General features: G+C 35.3%; 2 long non-coding RNA genes across 2 annotated transcripts; one reads left to right on the plus strand and one right to left on the minus strand.

Annotated features, from left to right (window-relative positions):
• The first annotated feature begins 4,911 nt into the window (after positions 1-4,911).
• Positions 4,912-15,849, plus strand: LOC123545788 (uncharacterized). Its single transcript, XR_006685443.2, has 3 exons — positions 4,912-5,049; positions 12,425-12,531; positions 15,612-15,849. It is a non-coding gene; the product is annotated as an uncharacterized LOC123545788 (long non-coding RNA).
• On the minus strand, positions 5,672-6,949 carry LOC123557639 (uncharacterized). The gene is made up of 3 exons (XR_008370386.1): positions 6,800-6,949; positions 6,491-6,582; positions 5,672-5,909 (listed from the first exon to the last, which is right to left on the minus strand). It is a non-coding gene; the product is annotated as an uncharacterized LOC123557639 (long non-coding RNA).
• Positions 15,850-24,008: the final 8,159 nt, after the last annotated feature.

Raw genomic sequence — 24,008 nt, forward strand, 5'->3', positions numbered from 1 at the left:
CATTTTAAGAATTCCAATGATATCCGGCAATTATTCTAGAATTGTACCGGACGATTCTAGAATCATGCAAGGGATACTTAAGTTGAAACTTTTAAAGTTGGGAGGGAACAAAAATTTTAGAAGTATTTAATAGTAAAAGTCAGGATGACAGAACAGACAAACAAACAGAAGAATATGAAGATTAAAACATTGAACTTGACCAAATATTTCTAATAGATCAAAATAAAACGAAATGAAACTTCTTCAATTTACAGTGTATATTTAGAAAACTGTTGTCAAATTTATAGAACTAGACTCTGCTGGACAAGATGTATCAAATACAAACTTAATCAGTTATAGGTTTTATAGTAATTTATTCGACAATTTTTATATGAATATTAGCTATTTTCTCTCCGTACAGACAAGAATAAGGGATCAATATGAAAAAGAATGGCAAATGGCCATATATGCTACACCTAAACTCAAATATTATGCAATTTTCAAGAATACATTTGAATTTGAAAGTTATTTGTGTAATATAAAAAAAAATGTTTAATAAGATTATATGCTAGATTTAATGATGTTAGAAATCAATAAATGACAATATTTTACAGTATTGTTATAAATCGGTAAGAAGTATTCCCAAAACTTGTATCAAACTCAAATTTAATTCAAAATATGTCATTAAGGCGCTGAACGTATCTTAAAGTAAAATACACTATCTCGGCGTGAAATACATTTCTTAAAAATTCGATGTTGAAAATTTAACCATTCAGTAATTGGTGTATACTGTTGACTTCGGTTTGATGTACTTGAGTGGGTCCAACTTTAATAGATTTTTTATAATATTATCTTTAAATATCCTTAGAATTTATGTGTAATTTAACCATTTTTTAACTCGGTAGTTATTTTAAATTTATATGATGTATGATTCATGAAATATGATTAACACGTTTCTTGAAACAAAAAGAAACATATTTTGTTTTTGCCATTTTCAAAAATTAAAATCATTTCTTCAAGATAAAATTAAATTCTACTTCCATCTCAAAATGATTTTAAAACATACATCTACAAAGTATTTAAATATCTTTTTTTTTCTGTAAAGTAGCTTGATAAAAAAAATTAAAACAGAAACAAAAACAAAAACAATAAATAAAGAAAATATGTAAATCTCAAATACGGTCATAATCTCAAGCGCACTATGAATATAGAGAGGTTCTGATTTCATTAATTGTATGTGAACGAGTACGTGCAGAAAATCCTCAACATAATATTAAGCATCTGCTAAAAACTTCAATTTTATTTGAACGGGACGGTTTGAACATGTACTGCTAATTAAATTGTGTGTAGTAGCTTTAGCCTTTTCCTACTTTGCATTTGTTTTATTTGATTTATTCCAATTCGACGAAGAAATACCCACGTTATAGTTCAGAAAATCATAATCAAACTCTTCTACCAAAACGTAAATTAAAAGCAAGCTACTGTCGAAATGTATTGTCAACACATATATCATATCTCACTGTATCAAGGTAATTCTCACTTTGTCCGAATTCATAAAATGCGCATGGCCTATTCTAGAATTGACTGGCCCGTTGTGCCGAACACTGTTCACCTGTTGAGGATGCCTTTTATATACACTGTCCCGTGACTGGAACATGGCGGGGGTAATACAATGTAGTGAGGTTAGGTGCGTACCATAAACCAGTTTAAGCTCCCTAGGTGTGGTTTTGTAACTGACCATTCCAAGCGGTGCCTCACTGTCTGATCGTGTCTTTGTCTATATATGCTGATCTTGTGCACATCCCCGTGTTGTGAGTTGCGTGGAACGAGGCTTTATCTGTTGGATTTTGTGACACCTTTGTGTGATTTCTACGTATTTGAATTATACCCATTTCTTATCTTATATTGTCCTTTTTCACAATACTGACAACACTATATATACCTTTACACTGGCTAATTATATATAGCCATATAATTATATAGTGGTAATATACCAGCTCCGAAGAATGACCGATTTTATAATATGCACACGTAAAAGCCGTTATTTTTGTTTCCTATTTAACCATAAATATTGTAAAACCTGTGTTTGGAGTACATTTGTCAATAAACTTCTTTTATCATTCCCGGCATGTTGCAAGAAAGTCGTTTCGACTTTGCCACCAGGGTTACTAATTTTCGGTTGTAATAATTTATTCTTTGTAATACACACGACATAAAGTTTAAACTTGATTTTACATTGTCATCTACACTGCTAAAGTCATAATTACAATAAATATTTACAGCCATTGACACAAATGCATATTTGTGACTTTTCAATCTTGAAAAATTGAAACAGTGTACAAAACATGTAAACAATCCATCATATACTGGGCTTGAAATACTGAAAGCTGACCCCAAATATAATATGCTTACCCATAAATACAATCTATAAGAAGATTCTCGGTTTGGTTGCGCCTGAATATATGAAATGTAAATGAGTAAATAGTTTAAATAAACAGTGTAAGAAATATTACATCTCATTTTAAAAGCATACATAAACACTGCTTAAAACTCAGTGATATCTAGAATTAGATACAAAAACTGTTAAAGCACGTGCTAACATTCGAAACGAAAATGAAACCTATAGATTTGGAAGAGTTATTTGAACTTGAATAGAAACGTGTGTTTCAATCATTATAATTACAAATGTACTACGAAAAAAAAGAATTATTTTATTTTTTCATTACTACAGATAAACACAGTAAAGATTTGTAAAAAAATACAAGTGAACGAACGTTAAAAAAGGCCAGTATTCATTACATTTAACTTGTATCTCTAGAATGAGCTATATATATGTTGACTGAGCAGTGATCATTAACGTTGCGTACAACATTTGATGGAATTTTAATTACAAAAACACCCAAAGATTTTTTTCTGTGGTCTGTTGAAGTCTAAACCATCTTCTGTCATGGTTGCAAGATTGGTTTATGACCAAAGATTTAGTGTAAGGTCAATAACGAAATGCATGTATTGCTAATATTTTCTGTTATGCACATACACTGATTGTATTCTGTATTCTGTATAAGTTTTCTCCTACTCTTAACTTATTCTTTTCTCTTTCCTATCTTCTGGGAGTTCTATTCCCCGCCGCGTCATAACAAGTCGTGAAAATGGTACTGGTACCATTGCTTGGGACTCGGTATTTAAAAGATTGTTCCAAGACATAAAATATTATCTGTTACTGGAAACCATGTTGGTCACACAAGAGCTTTGTAGCTTATGTTGTCTGTTGATGTATGCGATATTGAATGGAGTTTACCCACTGTCTATATAGAGGCACTTTTATTTGGAAGCAAATCTGTCTCGTCCGCTGTGCTTTTGTACAATAGTTTTAACAGTTTATGAATGGCTCTGTCAGTCTGTCTGCCTGCCTGCCTGCATGTCTGACTGTCTATGTCTTTTTCTGTCGACTTGATAATTAAGGGAAACAATTTCTAAACGACTGATGGGTTCAATATTAGCTTAAGGTATGACCCACGTAATGGTGAATATTTCAAATGTTCAAAACAATGTTACAGCATATCCAGTGATAGACTTGTATGCAAAATTTAAACAACTTTCTTTTACCTTGCCGTTTTTTGTTTTTGGTTTTTTTTTTATATAAATTTTGTATAATTCATGATATTTCCTCTAGCTTAAGTACAGACACATTTCAAAGTGATGGCCACTGTCCAAAACGTTTGCAGAGAATTCATTATACTAGCTATTAATTTTATTAATTTTGATAAAAAAAACCCGTCAAACTATTGGTAAACAATTATAAAACACAAAATAAAATTGAGAATATCATTTTTTTCTAGGGTGCCTCAAGTAAAAGGATTTAATGAGACAGAATTCTTACTCCGACATTGAAATATTAAGGTCGAGTCCTGTGGGATTGTTTTAAATTTTGCTCACTTCATTCAAAAATAACCTTGGGGCAGAAGTAAAACCTATATACATTTCTTCCACAATATGTATTCTAATTTTTGCCGTGTTTTGTTCCCAAAAACGTGATTTTTTTGGAGGGGGAGGGGGCGGGTTTACCCGCTACCAAATTTATAAGAGTACTTTTGAAAATCATAGAATCTTTATTTTATTCCTAATCACATCAAAATAATGTTCATGTGCTATACAAAATTGTTCCATGATATGAACATCATCACATCATGAATGAATTATCAATGATCAAGCAGTCCTAATTTAATCTGTCTCCATTCACACTGACAATTCAGATTATTTAAGATCTATCAATGATAAGGTATTGCATTCCAGCTGTCCATTTAGATTACTTCATGTGAGGTCACAGAGAGCTCATCTTATATTTGAGGCACATTTGATTTGTTACCCATACATGTATTTTAATATTTTGGCATTTGCTTTGTTATATTAGAGTGTGAAAAATATATCATATGTACGCGTATATTATTAAATAGCGCCACAATATCCCAATGGTATAGTGTCTTTTTTGTTTGCGGAGTGTCAGGGGTTCGATCCCTGGCTGGGTCATACTAAAGACACTTGGCACTCAGTACTTAAAGGGTGGTACCAGGATTTTGTAGCTCATGTTGTCTGTTGATTATATGGAACGTTTAATAAAGCTTACCTTTTTATATGGACCTTTACTTTTTACCTTTAACGCTATTGATAAGAGAGATATTATAAGGTAAGGGTGGGGGGGGGGGGGGGGGTGAATGTTAATATTTCGCAGGGAAGTTTTGTTTTTGAGCGTGCAAACTGTTTGTTGTTTCAGTTTTATACGGTTACAATTTGTACAGGTGACATGGCAATTTTAATAGACAAAATGTAAATTTAGCTGTTCTCTGCTTTGTCCTAGATGTTAACGAATGCCATTATGGTACACAGTAGTTGCCATAAAACAAAAAATAAATCTACCAAAACCAGCCCCCACCAGCCGTCTCAAGGCTTTGATTTCTTATTTAATCAAAAGTACCGGTCAAGGTCAGGTTTGAAGAATGAAAATTAAAGTGAAAAGACTGTTTCGGGCTTAATTACACAGTAAAGAAATATGTCAGCAGCACAGAAAATAAAGTAATTTATACTACATTAAGTTTTCTTGTTGCATTGTATTACCTTCATAGATTGGAGGGACTGCGTTAGTATCATATGTTTTCGCGATATTTATGTCAATTACTTTTATTTCGGATGTTATATGTTTTGGATACTGGTACTGATGATAAGCCCGAACAGAAAATGAGCTTTTTTACCTGTAACTTTTTTATTTCTGTAAAATGTGATCAATGGTCCGTATCAAAATAAAACTTAACCTTTGCTGAAAACTTTACATAATTCAAATTTATATTTAGTAAGCAAACTCACACGAAGTGAGGCCCTAAAAGGGGTATGTAAAAAGGGGACTGTATGAACGTTTACTGATGATAAAGTCGAACACTTTGTAATTTACAAAATTTGCTTGGTATTATTATATTGAAACTTTCTCCAAAATGCTGCAACAGTCTTTCCTGATCAAGTAATGAAAAGTTACCAAATGTCAGGCCTTCATGTTCAGACAGTGAGCTTGCGCAAAAAATCACCCTCTTCCCCAGTAATTTGGATAAATGTTTTTTATACAAATTTATGTAAGCCTTTTATTTATGTATCCTTCTGGCTTACCCAGTAATAAATTAAATTTAGAAGTAAGTCAAGAGGTGGGTTCTGTTTTAAATATTACTTTATTATACTCCAATAATATTACTAATTCTTTCCAGTATTCTTACACCACAACTTATAGTTCATTCAGAGTTCCTGTTATAATCAAGAAAACCCAAACTTTCTAATATGTCCATAAAACCACAAAGTCCACATATGCACGTATACAGTTCTCTACGGTGCATTTCTCAGAAGTTTTCCTTATCATCAACCGTTGACTGAGATAGAATGATAATTCCATCCTAAAAAGATAAACACATATTTACTAAACATTACTTAGAATTATTCCAAGTAAACAGTTACAATATTTTCATGAATACTGGAATTAACAATATTTCCATGAATACTAAAATATATATGTATTATACAAGAGTTGTCATAGGACAGCTGTGCTCGACTCTCCAACTATTTAATAATCTCGACAATCGAAAATTCAGGGTTTAGGAACCCGTGCAATGCGTAACAGCTCATAACAGCGGTCAAGTATGTGAAGTCACAATCAGTTCCCATAACTGGTCAAAAAGACACCAGTTTACATACAAGCATAAACCGAACAATGCTTAGTCGAGCTAATTAAATTACAATACAATTAAATACAGCATTTCAAACAATATACACAACATGTGCTGTACTCTTAAGATAAAATAAACTCTTAGTCGTTACTTTTATATGACATTATTCTATACCGTTCTAGTGACCAGTATTCCAGTTAACCGGTAATACAAAACTAACTCGTTATCGCCATAAACAGTGTCTTCAGCATTACAAAAGATAAAATATAAAATAATAATACAATCACAAAAGGGAAACAAGTTAGGCTTACCAATTTATGGAAATGAATGGCTTTCACTCACACACAACACAACAATGTCTCTTGTAATTCTCTGCTCTCCAGTGATGGTTGTGACAGGTTAGCTGAAAATTAAGATGGTGCACAAAACATAAGATAGGTGAACATTATTACTTCATTAAAGAAGTCAGAAACATTTGCTGCTATTTTGATCATTCGCGAATACATATGACAACTGGATTACAAGTGCCAAATTACAACGCCCTACTTAAATACAAATAAGGTGAAGCCCATTATAAGCAACCGAACAATAAATACAACCATTTTAAACCGATAACTAACCTGTGAACCCTTACTATTTCTCATAATTTACTATAAAATCACTTCTCTTATAAAACATGTCTTCCCTTCTTAACTGAAATCACGTGACGCCTTTTTCGCGGTTAATATTTACACAAATCTACTAAAATCATCCAAAGACTTTTAATCACCAAAATTCAATCCGGCTACATTTATACAGAATATTTACCAATTTTGTTTTTGTTTACACCAGTTGGTGTTGTAAGCGGAAACTATAAGATGGTGTGTTAAATTTTATAAATAACCGATTGCAATCAAATATTTCCAAGGTGGTCGACTTTATCATCTGTCCGGGTTTATCATCAGTACCAGTAGCATTTTCACAGTTCTTGCATCTAGTTGCATACAGTTGTAATATGAAATAAGGCAAAGTGTCAAAGTTAGCTAGAGGAAACTAGAGTTTATTTTTGTAAAAATTCCTACTACAAATTGTTGACTACTCAAAATGAAAATGAGATGAACATTAATAGTCAGTTTAGTACAGACACTTTAAAATGTAATTAAATAAATGAGAGTTACAAAGTGTTCAATAAAGTTAAGAATACATCAGTTTTGAAGATATAATGAATTATATTACATTTACACTGCAAATGTAATTAATTACATATTTAAATTATTACAATACCTAATGGAGCAAAAAAAAAACAGCATGAATTTACAACACTGTAACAAAGATATTTATTGACAAGTAATCACAGAAAATTATGTGCCTGAACATGATAATGATTCGCAGGAAACAATTAAAGTTTGTTTAAATTAAGTCTCATTATACCTGGTAAAGCTATAATATCATACTTCAGAAACTTACCAGTAGTGACATCATTTGCTCTTCACCATCTATCTAAATACTACTACTACTGCTACTACTGCTACTTACTACTACTATGAACTACTTCTACTACTACTTACTACTGCAACTACTGCCTACTGCTACTATTACTTACTACTAACTACTACAACTACTTACTACTACTACTAACTACTACTACTACCACTGACTACTACTACAGCTACTAAGTACTTAGTACTTCTACTTACTACTACTGCTTAGAACTACTGTTATTACTATTTTCTTATACTTACTACTACTGCTACTACTATTTTTAGCTCACCTGAGCACAAACTGCTCGGGGTGAGCTATTGTAATCGCTCACCGTCCGGCGTCCATCCTGCCACACTTTCCTTTAAACAACATCTCCTCATAAACCACTAAGCCAATTTCATCCAAACTTCACAGGAATGTTCCTTGGGTGAAGCTCTACAAAAATTGTTCAAAGAATTGAATTCCATGTAGAACTCTGGTTGCCATGGCAACCGAAAGGAAAAACTTCAAAAATCTTCTTCTCAAAAACCAGAAGCCCTAGAGCTTAGATATTTGGTGTGAAGCATTGCCTAGTGGACCTCTACCAATTTTGTTCAAATCATGACCCCGGGATCAAAATTGACCCCGCCCCAGGGGTCACTTAATTTTACATAGGAAAATCTTAAAAAATCTTCTTCTCAAAAACCAGAAGCCCTAGAGCTTAGATATTTGACATGTAGCATTGCTTAGTGGACCTCTACTAAAATTATTCAAATCATGTTCCCAGGATCAAAATTGACCCCGCCCCAGGGGTCACTTGATTTTACATAGGAAAATCTTCAAAATTTTTTAAAAAATAAACAAAAAGGCCTAGAGCTTAGATATTTGACATGTAGCATTGCTTAGTGGACCTCTACTAAAATTGTTCAAATCATGACCCCAGGTTCAAAATTGACCCCGCCTCAGGGGTCACTTGATTTTACATAGGAAAATCTTCAAAATTTTTCTAAAAATAAACCAGGAGGCCTAGAGCTTAGATATATGACATGAAGCATTGCCTAGTGGACCTCTACAAAATTTGTTCAAATCATGACCCCCGGGGTCAAAATTGACCCTGGCCCAGGGGTCACTTGATTTTACATAGGAAAATCTTCAAAAAATTTCTAAAAATATACCAGAAGGCCTAGAGCTTAGATATTTGAAATGTAGCATTGCCTAGTGGACCTTTACAAGATTTGTTCAAATCATGACCCCGGGGTCAAAATTGACACCGCCACAGGGATCACTTTATTTTACATAGGAAAATCTTCGAAAATTTTCTGAATATAAACCAGAAGGCCTAGAACTTAGATGTTTGACTTGTAGCATTGCCTAGTGGACCTTTACAAGATTTGTTGAAATCATGACCCCCGGGGTCAAAATTGACCCCGCCCCAAGAGTCACTTTATTTTACATAGGAAAATCTTCAAAAGTTTTCTAAAAATAAACCAGAAGGCCTAGAGCTTAGATATTTCACATGTAGCATTGCCTAGTAGACTTCTACAAAATTTATTCAAATCATGACCCCAGGGTCAAATTGACCCCACCCCATGGGGTTACTTGATTGTAAATAGAAAAATCTTCAAACTTTTCTAAAAATAAACCAGAAGGCCTAAAGCTTAGATATTTGACATGTAGCATTGCCTAGTGGACCTCTACAAAATTTGTTCAACTCTTGACCCCCCATGGTCAAATTGACCCAGCCCCAGGGGTTACTTGATTGTACATAGGGAAATCTTCATAAATTTGCTAAAAATAAACCAGAAGGCCTAGATCTTAGATATATGATATGTAACATTGCCTAGTAGACTTCTACAAACTTTGTTCAAAATCATGACCCCCGGGGTAAAATTGGACACAATAATCATCATCAACCCACCCAAAAAAAAAACCATTAACAATTATCGGTAATTATTCTGTTGATAAACAAGTAATTGGCCTTGTTTTCGTCATCCCCCTCAAAGAGCTAAAAGAAGTGTGTTGGTATCATGGCGTCTGAAGCGGAGATCAAAGCAGTATAATTACCCGAGATTGTCATGGCATTACCTCATGTTTTCGCGCCATGTGACACATCACTGTCTGATCGTACGGACTCGGTTCTTTAAATTGCTGAGAAGAAATCAGTAAAAAAGTATCTTCTTTAATTTTTTAAAAACGAATGTGCAGTATCCCGTATAAACTGACAGGTAAATGTGTCAAACGATTATAGTAGATATCCTACCTCTATGACTTATTTGCCCTCAAGGAATTTACATTATTGTTTGAAAAGAATATCTGACGTAGTGTCGAGTCAAAAAAGACATGTACAAAGATTCATTTACTTATTAAACTTATTAAAAACCACAGCGACATCATACTGCTTTATTTTAAAACAATTTTTTATTTACATTCACGAGAAAGATCTCGGTCCCGTAACCTATTCTGCCGCACTTGCAGAAATCTGTTTGCCAAAGGTCGTTTTACTCGATGTATTTAAATTGCTGCCGCTTTTTCATTATTTAAGATTTTTATGCCCCCAAAGGGAGGCATATTAGTTTTCAACTGTCCATCCCTTCGTTAGTTAGTTCGTTCGTTTGTTCGTCACAACGTTAACTTTTTGCATGAAGGCACTTTATTCGCGAACCACTGCACCCAGGACCTTCAAACTTCACATGCTGATAGTACTTATTGAGTACACAACCCCTACTGACTTTGGGGTCACCAGGTCAAAGGTCAAGGTCACAAGGGCCAATGTTAACATTTTGCATGAAGGCACTTTACTTGTGAACCATTGCACCCAGGACCTTCAAACGTCACATGCTGATAGTACTTATTGAGTACACGACCCCTACTGACTTTGGGGTCACCAGGTCAAAGGTCAAGGTCACAAGGGCCAATGTTAACTTTTTGCATGAAGGCACTTTACTCGCAAACCACTGCACCCAGGACTTCAAACTTCACATGCTAATAGTACTTATTTAGTACGCGACTAATAAAAAAGCTATTAATGATTGTAGATTTTCAGAATATAAACCAGTTACGTCTTTATTTTGGATATAGATTAATATAGCATTATTTAGATTGCAATACATCAACTGATATATATCTACCAAAGTCTTGCATTTTGTTTGTTTATTAATTTCTTTTTTTTCTAACCAATTTTAAAATAAAATCATGGATTTCTAGACATCTTCAAACTATATACATGTACATGTAGTTACTTTTTCATAAACTATGTTATTTAATATTTGTGATAACAGACATTTTTAGTTTGTTGCCCTTGTTACTTCGAAGAAGTTTATTGGTTGGCAGTGTTTTTTAAAATTTTCCCTAGGTTGTAGACTTTGGTAACAGATTCTTGTCCTGTCAAGCATTTTGAACATTTTTTGGGGCTTTAGCCTGCAACTTTGACATTATACTTGTTCTTTCAATTCTTCTACTAAGGTGAAGGATTAAAGAATGTAACACACTCTTCAATGCTTCTAGATATGTTTGGATTGTCCATTGGAAATGCTAGGATTGAGGACTTTTCTCCAAACAAGTATCAACAGTTTTTTTACTCACTTGGATTAAAAGTTCAGAGTGATTTACTAATATAGAAGGATGGTCAGGCATCCATTCCATCATCTGTCATCCATCGTACTTCATCCACAAATTACATCAGCATCTTCTCCTCTGAAATTGCTAGTCAGGTTACACCAATCTTGGTTTGAAGCATCTTTGCAAGACCCTGTCTTGTTGAAATGGTTCTGCTTTACCTCTTTGAGGGGCCACTAAAGCTTAAAGTAGAAAAATGACTTTTCATGAACTGCATAGTTTGGCCCTTTTTAGAGGCTGCTAGAGCTAAAAATAGAAATATATTCAAATGATTTCTCCTCATGAACCGGTCTGTAGTTTCCTCTGTATTAGGACTGCAGTTCTGTATTTCAGGATGTTTTTTTCTGTATTAGGACTGGAGTTCTGTATTTCAGTGTTAGGACTGTAATTCTGTATTTTGGAATGTTTTCCTCTGTGTTAGGACTGTAATTCTATATGTTGGAACGTTTTCCTCTGTATTAGGAGGGTAATTCTGCATTTCAGTATTAGGACTGTAATTCTGTATTTCAGGATGTTTTCTTTTGTATTAGGACTGTAGTTCTGTATTTATGTCTGGTTTACTCCTGTCTGTCTGTGTGTCCATCCATCCATCTGTCACAAATCTTGTCTGCACTCTAAGTTGAACATTTCTCATCCGATCTTCACCAAACTTGAACAAAATTTGTTTGCCAATAAGTCCTTGGCCAAGTTTGATAACTAGCCAAATCAGTCCAGGCATATCGGAATTATGGCCCTTGAATTACTGATAGGCTACTTACTCCAACACTTAAACCAAAACTATCAAAGGTATATTTTCTGTGAGTAAACGGTATATGAATACAAACTTACTATTCAGATGATTAGGCAGTTGTGGGAGACATGCGCTTTTCTCAAAAGCAGCTGTAGTTCAGAATGTTTTCCTCTGTATTAGGACTGTAATTCTGTATTTCATTATGTTTTCCTCTGTATTAGGATGGTAATTCTGGATTTCAGTATTAGGACTGTAGTTCTGTATTTCATTATGTTTTCCTCTGTATTAGGACAGTAATTCTGGATTTCAGTATTAGGACTTTAATTCTGTATTTCAGGATGTTTTCCTCTGTATTAGGACTGTAATTCAGTATTTTGGGATGTTTTCCTATGTGTGAATACTGTTATTCTGTATTTCATTATGTTGTCCTCTGTATTAGGACTGTAATTTTGTATTTCAGGATGGTAATGGTGTTGTTAGAGAGTTTGGCAGGAACTGGTCACAAAATTGTACGCATTAAACCAAAGGGGACTGATAAACTTGAGATGTTGTATAAAGATCCAATAGGTAAGGATTATTTAGCCATTCATTTTATTCTATGTCTTTAACCCTTAGCCTGCTGGCGGCAGAAGATTCTGCCTTTGCGACCAGTGCAGACCAAGATCAGCCTGCACATCCATGCAGTCTGATCATGGTCTGCACTGTTCGCTATTCAGTCAGTAAATTTTCAGTAAACTCCCCTTCAAATGATAAATGGTACTGCCCAAATTGAAAGATGGACCAGTCCATTATAGAAATTTAGCATGGTAAGGGTTAAACAGCTTATCTCAGGAGATATAACATTGGTAGTCTTCCATCTGTCTATCTGTCTGTCAGCATCTCCTAAACTGCTGGTCGAATTTCAATAAAATTTCCTAGTAACAGTTTATATGAAGTGTAGCTTTGCATTTCATTGTCATCTTCTCCAAACCTGTTGATCAGATTTTGACAGATCTTCACGTGTATGACATGTAGTTGTGCATGTCAGTGTATATTCTGAACAAATTATATTTTGGAGTTTTGGCACCTATTTTCTTTTATTATTACAAAATGTGTCTAGACTACCTACTCCTTCACTGTTGTTTGTTTTTCATTGAAAATTTCCTAGGAGTAATCATAACCAAGCCTAGATACACATATTGTATGAGTTTTCTGGGTGAATAAGTTTTGGCCCTTTGATTTTTATGCCCCCCTTCGAAGAAGGAGGGGTATATTGTTTTGCAGATGTCGGTCGGTAGGTCTGTCGGTCGGAATGTAGACCAATCCGTTTCCGGATGATAACTCAAGAATGCTTGGGCCTAGGATCATGAAAGTTGATAGGGAGGTTGATCATCACCAGCAGATGACCCCTATTAATTTTGAGGTCTGTATGTCAAAGGTCAAGGCCACAGTGACCCTGAATAGTAAAACGGTTTCCGGATGATAACTCAAGAACACTTGGGCCTAGGATCATGAAAATTGATTGTGAGGTTGGTAATGATCAGCAGATGACCCCTATTGATTTTGAGGTCAGTATGTTAAAGGTCAAGGTCACAGAGACCCTGAACAGTATAACGGTTTCCGGATGATAACTCAAGAGCGCATAGGCCTAGGGTCACGGAAGTTCATAGGGAGGTTGGTCATGACCAGCAGATGACCCCTATTGATTTTGAGGTCAGTATGTCAAAGGTCAAGGTCACAGTGACCAGGAACAGTAAAATGGTTTCCAGGCAATAACTCTAGAACGCTTGGGCCTAGTGTCAGGAAAATTGATAGTTAGGTTGGCCATGACCAGCAGATGACCCCTATTGATTTTGAGGTCATTAGGTCAAAGGTCCAGGTCACATTGGCCAGGAACAGTTAAAACGGTTTCTGATCTTCTTGTCCAAAACCATAGGGCCTAGGGCTTTGATATTTGGTATGTAGCAAAATCTAGTGGTCCTCAACCAAGATTGTTCAGATTATTTCCCTGGGGTCAAATATGGCCCCACCCCAGGGGTCACATGGTTTATATAGACTTATATAGGAAAAAACTTTGAAAAACCTATTGTCCAAAACCACAGGGCCTAGGGCTTTGATATTTTGTATATGACATCATCTAGTGGTCCTCTACTAAGATGGTTCAAATTATTCCCCAGGGTCAAATATGGCTCTGCCCTGGGGTCACATGGTTTACATAGACTTATATAGGGAAAAACTTTGAAAATCTTCTTGTCCAAACCACAAAGACTATGGCTTTGATATTTTGTACTGTAGCATCATTTAGTGGTTCTCTACCAAGTTTGTTCAAATTATCCCTCTAGGGTCAAATATGGCCCCATCCCAGGGGTCATATGGTTCATATAGACTTATATAGGGAAAAACTTAGAACTTTCATGTCCATAACTTACATCATTCAAATTTGGACCACATGTATAGTTTTGAGTGGCAAGATGAACCTTGACATGAGTTGACCTTGTTATTGACCTAGTGACCTACTTTCACATTTTTGAAGGTACAGGCTTCAAATTTGGACCACATGCATAGTTTTTTGTTCCAAAATAAAATTTGACCTTGATTTTGACCTAGTGACCTACTTTCACATTTCTCAAGCTACAGCCTTCAAATTTGAACCACAAGCATAGTTTTGTGTACTGAAATGAACTTTGACCTTGTTATTGACCTAGTGACCTATTTCACATTTCTGAAGGTACAGGCTTCAAATTTGGACCACATGCATAGTTTTTTGTTCCAAAATAAAACTTGACCTTGATTTTGACCTAGTGACCTACTTTCACATTTCTCAAGCTACAGCCTTCAAATTTGAACCACATGCATAGTTTTGTGTACTGAAATGAACTTTGATCTTGAGATTGACCTAGTGACCTACTTTCACATTTCTGAAGGTACAGGCTTCAAATTTGGACCACTTGCATAGTTTTGTGTTCCGAAATAAAATTTGATCTTGATTTTGACCTAGTGACCTACTTTCACATTTCTCAAGCTACAGCCTTCAAATTTGAACCACATGCATAGTTTTGTTTACCGAAATGAACTTTGATCTTGAGATTGACATAGTGACCTACTTTCACATTTCTGAAGCTACAGGCTTCAAATTTGGACCGCATGCATATTTTTGTGTTCTGAATTGAAATTTGACATTGATTTTTACCTATTACCTACTTTCACATTTCTCAAGCTACAGCCTTCAAATTTGAAGCACATGCATAGTTCTGTCTACCGAAATGAACTTTGACCTTGAAATTGATGTAGTGACCTACTTTCCCTTTCTCAAGCCACAGTTTTCAAATTTGGACCACATACACATTGTTTTGTACCGAAATGAAATTTGACCTTGAGCTAGTCTTGAAATTTGAAACATTCAAATATGGCTCAGTGGATGGCGCCAAGATCACTCTGTAATCTCTTGTTAGGCTAATAGGTTAAAGGTCATGGTCAGATTAAACCAGAATGGAAGAACTTTTGTTTACAGTGAGCATATAATTTCTGTTCCTTGCGCAATTACTGAATGCATCAAGGGGAGGCATTTCGTGTTCGACGAGCTGTTATTTTAATATTGTATTGCATTAATGACACAGGATAAAAGAAAATTGTTGGTAACACTAATATCTTTTATGATTTCTTTTCAGTGGACCAAACTGTCCTGTACAGAGAGATGAAGAAAATCAGAACTTTAAAATCGTAGGAGAGATGTGATATAGATTTTGTGAATATGTGATCCACTGCTAAAGCATACTGTGAAAATTTATGTGGAGGAAGCTGTTCTCCTTCAGTTCCAATTCTCTCAATAAGTGAAAATGGAAAAAGAATACCAGTGTTAGAACAGTGTTTTTAATAAGTGAAAAAATAAAATAAATTGAAGCTAAACCTAGTTATGAATTTGTGTACAAGGGTTGTCCCTGTTTTCTATCGTTGCCCCTTTTTAGCTCGACTATACAAAGTATAAGGAGAGCTATCCTACTTGACCCAGCGTCGGCGTCTTTCCACATCCCCACCTTAGTTAAAGTTTTTTTACACTTTCTCTTTTTTCAACATCTCTGTAATTACCCAATGGATTTGATTCAAACTTGAAATAGTTATTCCTCATCATCACCCACATCATCTGACATAAGGGCCATAACTCTGGCACCAATATTTCATGATTTATCTCCCCTTTTCACTTAGATTTTCAGGTTATAATTTTGATGCACTTTCACTCTATCTCTGTTATTACTTGATGGATTTGATTCAAACTTAAAATAGTTGTTCAACATCATCACCCACATCATATGACACAAGGTGCGTAATTCTGTCACCAATTTTTTATGAATTATTCCCCCTTTTTACTTAGAATTTCAGGTTAAAGTTTTGATGCACTTTCATTCTACCTCTGTTATTACTGAACGGATTGGGTTCAAACTTAAAATATTTGTTCAACATCATCATCCACATCATATGACACAAGGTGCATAACTCTGGCACAATTTTTCATGAATTATTCCCCTTTTTACTAAGAATTCCAGGTTAAAGTTTTTATGCACCTTCACTCTGTCTCCGTTATTACTGAATGGATTTGATTCAGACTTAAAGTAATTGTTCAACATCATCACCCACATCATATGACACAAGGTGCATAACTCTGGCACCAATTTTTCATGAATTATTCACCCATTTTACTTAGAATTTCAGGTTAAAGTTTTTATGCACTTACACTCTGTCTCTGTTATTACTGAATGGATTAATTCGAACTTGAAATTGTTGTTCAACAGCATCAGCCACACCATTCGACACAAGGTGCATAACTCTGACACCAGTTTTTCATGAATTATTTCCCCTTTTATTTAGAATTTCAGGTAAAAGTTTTGATGTACTTTCACTCTATCTCTTGTTATTACTGATTCAGACTTAAAATAATTGTTCAGCATCATCACCCACATCATATGGCACAAGGTGCATAACTCTGGCACCAATTTTTTATGAATTATGCCCCCTTTTACTTTTAATTTAAGGTTTATTTTGATGCATTTTCAGTAAACTATAATTTTTATCTCAGTTATAATGAAATGCGTTTGATTCAAACTTGAAGTAGTTGTTCCACATCCTCACCCACATCATATGACACAAGATGCGTAACTCTTGCACCAATATTTAATGAATTATGCCCCCTTTTTGCTTAGAATATACTTATATACAATCATACTTGTATAGTGTTTTGATATGCTTATCTTTACTTCTCTTATTACTTAATATTTTTGACACAGACTCGGGCTATTGTGCAATATCTTCATCCACAATTGTGGTCAGTGGTTAAGGTCGCTGACTTCAAATCACTTGCCCATCATCGATGTGGGTTCGAGCCTCACTTGGGGCGTTGAATTCTTCATGTGAGGAAGCCATCCAGCTGGCTTATGGAAGGTCGGTGGTTCTACCCAGGTGCCCGCCCGTGATGAAATAATGCACGGAGGGGCACCTGGGGTCTTCCTCCACCATTAAAGCTGGAAAGTCGCCATATGACCTATCATGTGTCGGTGCGACGTTAAATAAAAAAAACAAAAAAACAATTGGGGTCATTAAACACTTCAGCGACAGCTCCAGTTTCCTCAGATGTGCCCAGTTCCACTATCCAGCATCGAAATAGTCGAGCGCACTGTCTCCTGTGACAGCTCTTGTTAGCTCCACTATTCGGCGTCAGCATGAGCTTTCTTGGTTAAAGTTTTTCGGCAACCTTTGTTTTTCTTTGTTACCATTTCTTATATCTTACTGTAACTTCACATTAACATTGTTCAGCATGCAAACAAAGTATGTGCAGGGGCTGGGCCCATTATACCCAAGGTCAAGGTCACCAAGGTGTTATACTTAGGTTATTTTTAAGGTTAACGTTTTTCGGCAACCTTTGTTTTTCTGTCATATCTGTGTTATTATTGCTTATATCTTACTGTAAGTTCACATAAACATTGTCCAGCATACAAACAAAGTATGGTCAGGGGCTGGGCCCATTTTACCCAAGGTCAAGGTCACCAAGTTGTTATACTTGGAATTATTTTCATGGTAAATTTTTTCGAAAGCTTCGTTTATAGACATATCTTTGGTACTTTAAAAGATAATGACTTGAAATTAAAAAAATCTCTTTATAATCATCATCTGCTTGTGTGGTTACAATCCCCATAACTCTAATTGTATTTTTGACAAAATTATGCCCCTTTCATACTTAAAGTTTTTTGACAATCTTTGCTTTCAGAATATAACTTTAGTATTCAGTAACCCTTCCATACTTGACCTTTAACCCCTCTGAGTAGTAGGGTCTTTTTATATCTTGGTGTATCTTCCTTTTAAAGTAGAGGTCTCTTATTGAAACATAAATTCATTTTACTGTCAAATCGCTGAATAGTGGAGCATGCTGTCTTACAGACAGCTCTTGTCATTATATTAACTAAGATATTTCTTCTTGCTTTTTCTTCAAAGAATAGGGAAATAGAAATAGGCTGCATTCATCTGTGTGTCCGTCACATTGTCCAGTCATGTATTTAGGGATATTCATATAACTTGGCACAAATGTTCTTCATAACAAAATAATGTGTCACCTGGCACAAATGTACACTATAATACAATTTGTTGTGCATAGACCCAGGACTGTAGCTCCAAGGTCAAGGTCACACTTGGAGGTTAACACTGTTAAAAGTCAAAGGTCTGTTCCATGTCTTGACCTTAACTTATCTATTCATCAAAAGATTTGATATTAACATGTCACGAATGTTCTCAATAACAAGATATGTTGATGCAAGATGCAGGTCCACAACTCAAAGGTTAAGATCAAACTTGGAGATCAAAGGTTTTGCAGGACTTGGTACATGTCTGAATCATAATAGAAATCCATACAGGGATTTCAAAATCACTTTGCACAAATGCTCTCAATAATCACGCCAAAGGCCTGCCCTGTAGCTTCAAGTTCAAGGTCAATAACTCTTCTTCTGTTTAGGGATTTCAATATTTCATAGCAGAATGTTCCAGATAACAAGACAATTTGTCATGCACTAGATACAGACAAGTAAGGTCAAGGTCATACTTGGAGGTCAAAGGTTTACAGGATCTGTTTAATGACACTAATCCATGAAACAGGTATTCATGTCAGTGGGCATAAACTTACCTCGAAACAAGGCAATTTGGCCATTAGGTCCAAGATTATAGTGACATTTTCAGTTACAACTTTGCCATCCATCACTAAATTTTTATAACTGTAACAAATGCTATTCAACATTGAGGTTAATAAGCATGTTACAGACCAAAATGTTTGACGTACCAAACCAAAACTTGGACCATATCTCATTTTTAGCTCAACTGAGCACAAAGTGCTCAAGGTGAGCTTTTGTGATCGCCCTGTGTCCGTCTTCTGTCCGCCGTCGACAATTTCACTGTTCACACTCTAGAGATCACAATTTTGGCCCAATCTTAATGAAACTTAATCAGAATGTTACCCTCAATAAAATCTTTGACAAGTTCGATACTGGGTCATGTCAAAAACTAGGTCACCAGGTCAAATCAAATGTAAAGCTTGTTAACACTCTAGAGGTCACATTTATGACTGTATCTTCATGAAACTTAATCAGAATGTTAATCTTGATAATCCTGAAGTCAAGTTTAACTCTGGGTCATGTTGGGTCAAAAACTAGGTCACCAGGTCAAATCAAAGACAAAGCTAGTTAACACTCTAGGCCACATTTATTACTATATCTTAATGAAACTTAGTCAGAATGTTAACCTTGAAGATTTTTAGGTCAGCTGTAAATCTGGGACAGGTGGGGTCAAAAACTAGGTCACCAGGTCAAATCAAAGGAAAGCGAGAAAACACTCTAAGAGGCCACATTCATGACCGTATCTTAATGAAACTTAGTCAGAATGTTAATCCTGATGATCTTTAGGTCAAGCTTAAATATGGATCAGGTAGGGTCAAAAACTAGGTCACCAGGTCAAATCAAATGTAAAGCTTGTTAACACTCTAGAGGCCACATTTATGATAATATCTCTATGAAACTTTGTCAGAATGTTAATCTTGATGATCTTTAGGTCAAGTTCAAATCTAGGTCAAGTGGAGTCAGAAACTAGGTCACCAGGTCAAATCAAAGGTAAAGCTTTTTAACACTTTTGAGGCCACCTTATGACTATATCTTAATGAACCTTGGTCAGAATGTTAACCTTGATGCTCTTTAGGTAAAGTTTAAATCTGGGTCAGGTGGGGTGAAAAACTAGGTCACCAGGTCAAATCAAAGGAAAAGGTAGTTAACACTCTATAAGCCACATTTATGACCATATCTTAATGAAACTTGGTCAGAATGTTAATCTTGAAGATCTTTAGGTCCACTTTAGGTCAGATGGGGTCAAAACCTAGGTCACCAGGTCAAATCAAAGGAAAGGCTTGTTAAAACTAGAGGCAATATTTACGACTGTATCTTCATGAAACTTGGTTAGAATGTTAACCTTGATGATGTTTAGGGCAAGGTTAAATCTGGGTCAGGTGGGGTCAAAAACTAGGTCACCAGGTCAAATCAAAGGAAAAGCTAGTTAACATTCTTAAAGCCACATTTATGACTGTATCTTCATGAAACTTAGTCAGAATGTTAACCTTGATGATATGTACATCAAGTTCGAATCTGGGTTATGTGGGGTCAAAAACTAGGTCACCAGGTCAAATCAAAGGAAAATCTAGTTAAAACTCTAGAGACCACATTTATGACCATATCTTAATGAAACTTTGTCAGAATGTTAATCTTGATTTAGGTCAGCTTTCAATCTGGATCAGGTGGGGTCAAAAACTAGGTCACCAGGTCAATTAAAATGTAAAGCTTGTTAACACTCCAGAGACCTAATTTTAAGTTTGAAACTCATGGGAATTGATTAGTTTGTTTTGATGACCTCTAGGTCAGGTTCGAATCTGGGTCATGTGGGGTGTAAACTTAGTCACCAGGGCAAATCAAAGGTTAAGCTTGTTAACAATCTAGAGGTCAAATTTTTGACTCTATCTTCATGAAACTTGGTCAGAATGTTAATCTTGATGATCTGTAGGCCAAGCAGGAATCTGGGTCATGTGGTGTCAAAAACTAGGTCACTGGGTCAAATGAAAGGAAAAGCTAGTGAACACTCTAGAGACCACATTTATGACCATACCTGTATGAAACTTGGTATCTTAAAGTTAAGTTCCAATCTGGGTCAGGTGGGGTCAAAAATAAGGTCACCAGGTCAAATTGAAAGTAAAGCTTGTTAACAATCTAGAAGCCACATTTATGACTGTATCTTCATTAAACTTGGGCAGAATGTTAATCTTGATAATCTGGGTCATGTGGGGTCAGAAACTAGGCCACTAGGTCAAATGAAAGGAAACACTAGTTAACATTCTAGAGGCCACATTTATGACCATATCTTAATGAAACTTGGTCAGAATGTTAATCTTGATGATCTTTAGGTCAACAGGTCAGGTGAGCAATACAGGGCCTTTATGGCCCTCTTATTTTTTGTCTGATTGCTTAGTCATGTAGTGGCGGAGACATATTGATTTAGTGCTGTCCGTTGGTTGGTCTGTTATATATAGCATCATTTCTTGTTCGGAGTATTCCTCATGAATTACTGTCTGGAATTCAGCGAAACTTAATAAGACGACTCACTACCGAGGGGAGATGCATCTTCATGTTTGTTTGGATCATTTTTACTGAATCATTGCCCTTTGATTATTAAACATTAGTAAACTATAGCCCCATTCTTGTCCAGAGTATTTCTCAGCAACCATTTGCTGGAATTCAGCAAAAATCCATTGGAAGTTTACTCTCAAGAGAAATTGCACTCATGTCATGTTCCAGTCCAATGTTTTTTCACTGAGATATTACCCCATGTATTGTACTGTTGCACAATTTGCTATCCGGAATATTCTTCAGCTGGCTGGAATTCAGTGAAAAATCATATGAAGCTTCATACCAAAGAGAAGATGCACATGTTGTCTTCATGTTGTTCTGTTCAGTTGATTTTTCACTGAGTTATTGTCCTTTGATTGTTCAGCATTAGCAAAGTATAGCACTATCCTTGTCTGGAGTATTCCTCAGCAACCTCTGGCTGATATTCAGTGACATTTCATAAGAAGCTTCACTCCCAAGAGGAGGTGCACATGGTACAAAACATGGTACAAAATATTACAAATTTCCACTTTGTGCCCAGTCAATGAATTCCGCTTTTGTGCTTTTAATATGCAATAATCATACTTCGGGGATCATCTCTGTTTTACCAATATTTTCTGGTATTTTATCAGATGTAGGTCAAATAAAATATAATTTAAAGGAGCATATGCCACCAGATTAATATTTTCAAACAAATAGCAATGTATAGTGTATATCAAATAGCAATGTATAGTGTATAATCAAAGAGCATATATCACTAGATTCATGAGGTTCAGATAGATAAAGTGTCAAGTCAGAAGTTGTCACATTGAATTTATTTTCACTTGTGTTTGTCAGTACTTAGAATGAATAGTGTTCACAAGTTTACCAAAAGACTGCACAATTGTTGTGATAAATATATATTGCCAAGAGCTTTTTGAATATTAACTTCTTATTTACAATTTTTAAGATATTTTCTAAATTAAAAAAACAAACTTTTAAATCAGTTGTTTGAAACTTTAACAGGGGATTAAGCTAACGGTTGATTAACCTTTAGGGTTACTTTTCAGCTTTTTAGAAGACTTAGAAAAACAAATGTTTGACTTAAGAGTTATGAAATTTAAAAATTCTTTAAATAAAATCAAAACATCATACGTGTTTCCCATCTACACTAGTGTTTAGAATCAAAATTTAACCAGCGGTTAGTTTAACAGCCAATTAACATTTCGAACAACTGGCCCTGGTAGCATGCCTCAGACAAAGACTGCTTGTCAAATTATGATGAAAACACAGTTACACAGTTACCCTTTTTACAAGTTTCTTCAGCTAGCATTCTAAGTTCTGTGTGGAGCAACATAATCATAATATTTAAAGTGTGAATTTAGAAAGGTGTTAAGCAAAAAGCATTGAATGGACTACTTGAACCCAAAGGGCCAGAAAGAATGTATAAACATCAAAGAATCTATAAAATTGATATGTCAGGTTGTGGTCAAATAGTGTTGCCGCAAGAACTAAGATTTTTAGCTAGACTATATGAAGTATGGAAAGCTGTCCTACTCGACCCGGCGTTGGCGTCTTTTTCGCATCTCCACCTTGGTTAAAGTTTTTATGCACTTTCTCTTTATTTTTGTAATGACTTGATGGATTTGTTTCAAACTTAAAATAATTATGTCTCCCACTACACAGTGGTGTGGGAGACATATTGATTTACTCCAGTCTGTCTGTCTGTCTGTGTGTGTGTCTGTCACAAAGCTTGTCCGCACTCTTAAGTCAAATAATTCTCATCCGATCTTCACCAAACTTGAACAAAATGTGTTTGACAATAAGACCTTGGCCAAGTTCAATAACTAGCCAAATCGGTCCAGGCATATTGGAGTTACGGCCCTTGAATTATCAAAAATCAGCCTTTTTACTCTTGTACGCACTCTTTAAGTCGAACATTTCTCATCTGATCTTCACCAAATTTGAACAAAATGTGTTTGACCATAAAAAATCGGCCTTTTTGCTCTTGTCCGCACTCTTAAGTCGAACATTTCTCATCCGATCTTCACCAAATTTGAACAAAATGTGTTTGACCATAAGACCTCGGACAAGTTTGATAATGAGCCAAATCGGTCCAGGCATTTTACGAGTTCTGGCCCTTGAATTGTAGCGAGTAAACAGTATATAAAGACTGACTTGCTAATAAGATGATTAGGCAGTTGTGGGAGACATTCGCTTTTCTCAAAAGCAGCTCTAGTTATTCCTCATCAACACCCACATCATACGACACAAGGACCATAACCTCACACTAATATTTTATGAATTATCCCCCTTTTTACTTAAAATTTCAGGTTAAAGTTTTGGTCTGTTATTACAATATGGATTTGATTCATACTTAAAACAGTTGTTCAACAGCATCATCCACATCAT

This window comes from Mercenaria mercenaria, chromosome 1 (assembly GCF_021730395.1).
Source record: "Mercenaria mercenaria strain notata chromosome 1, MADL_Memer_1, whole genome shotgun sequence".
Taxonomy (NCBI): domain Eukaryota; kingdom Metazoa; phylum Mollusca; class Bivalvia; order Venerida; family Veneridae; genus Mercenaria; species Mercenaria mercenaria.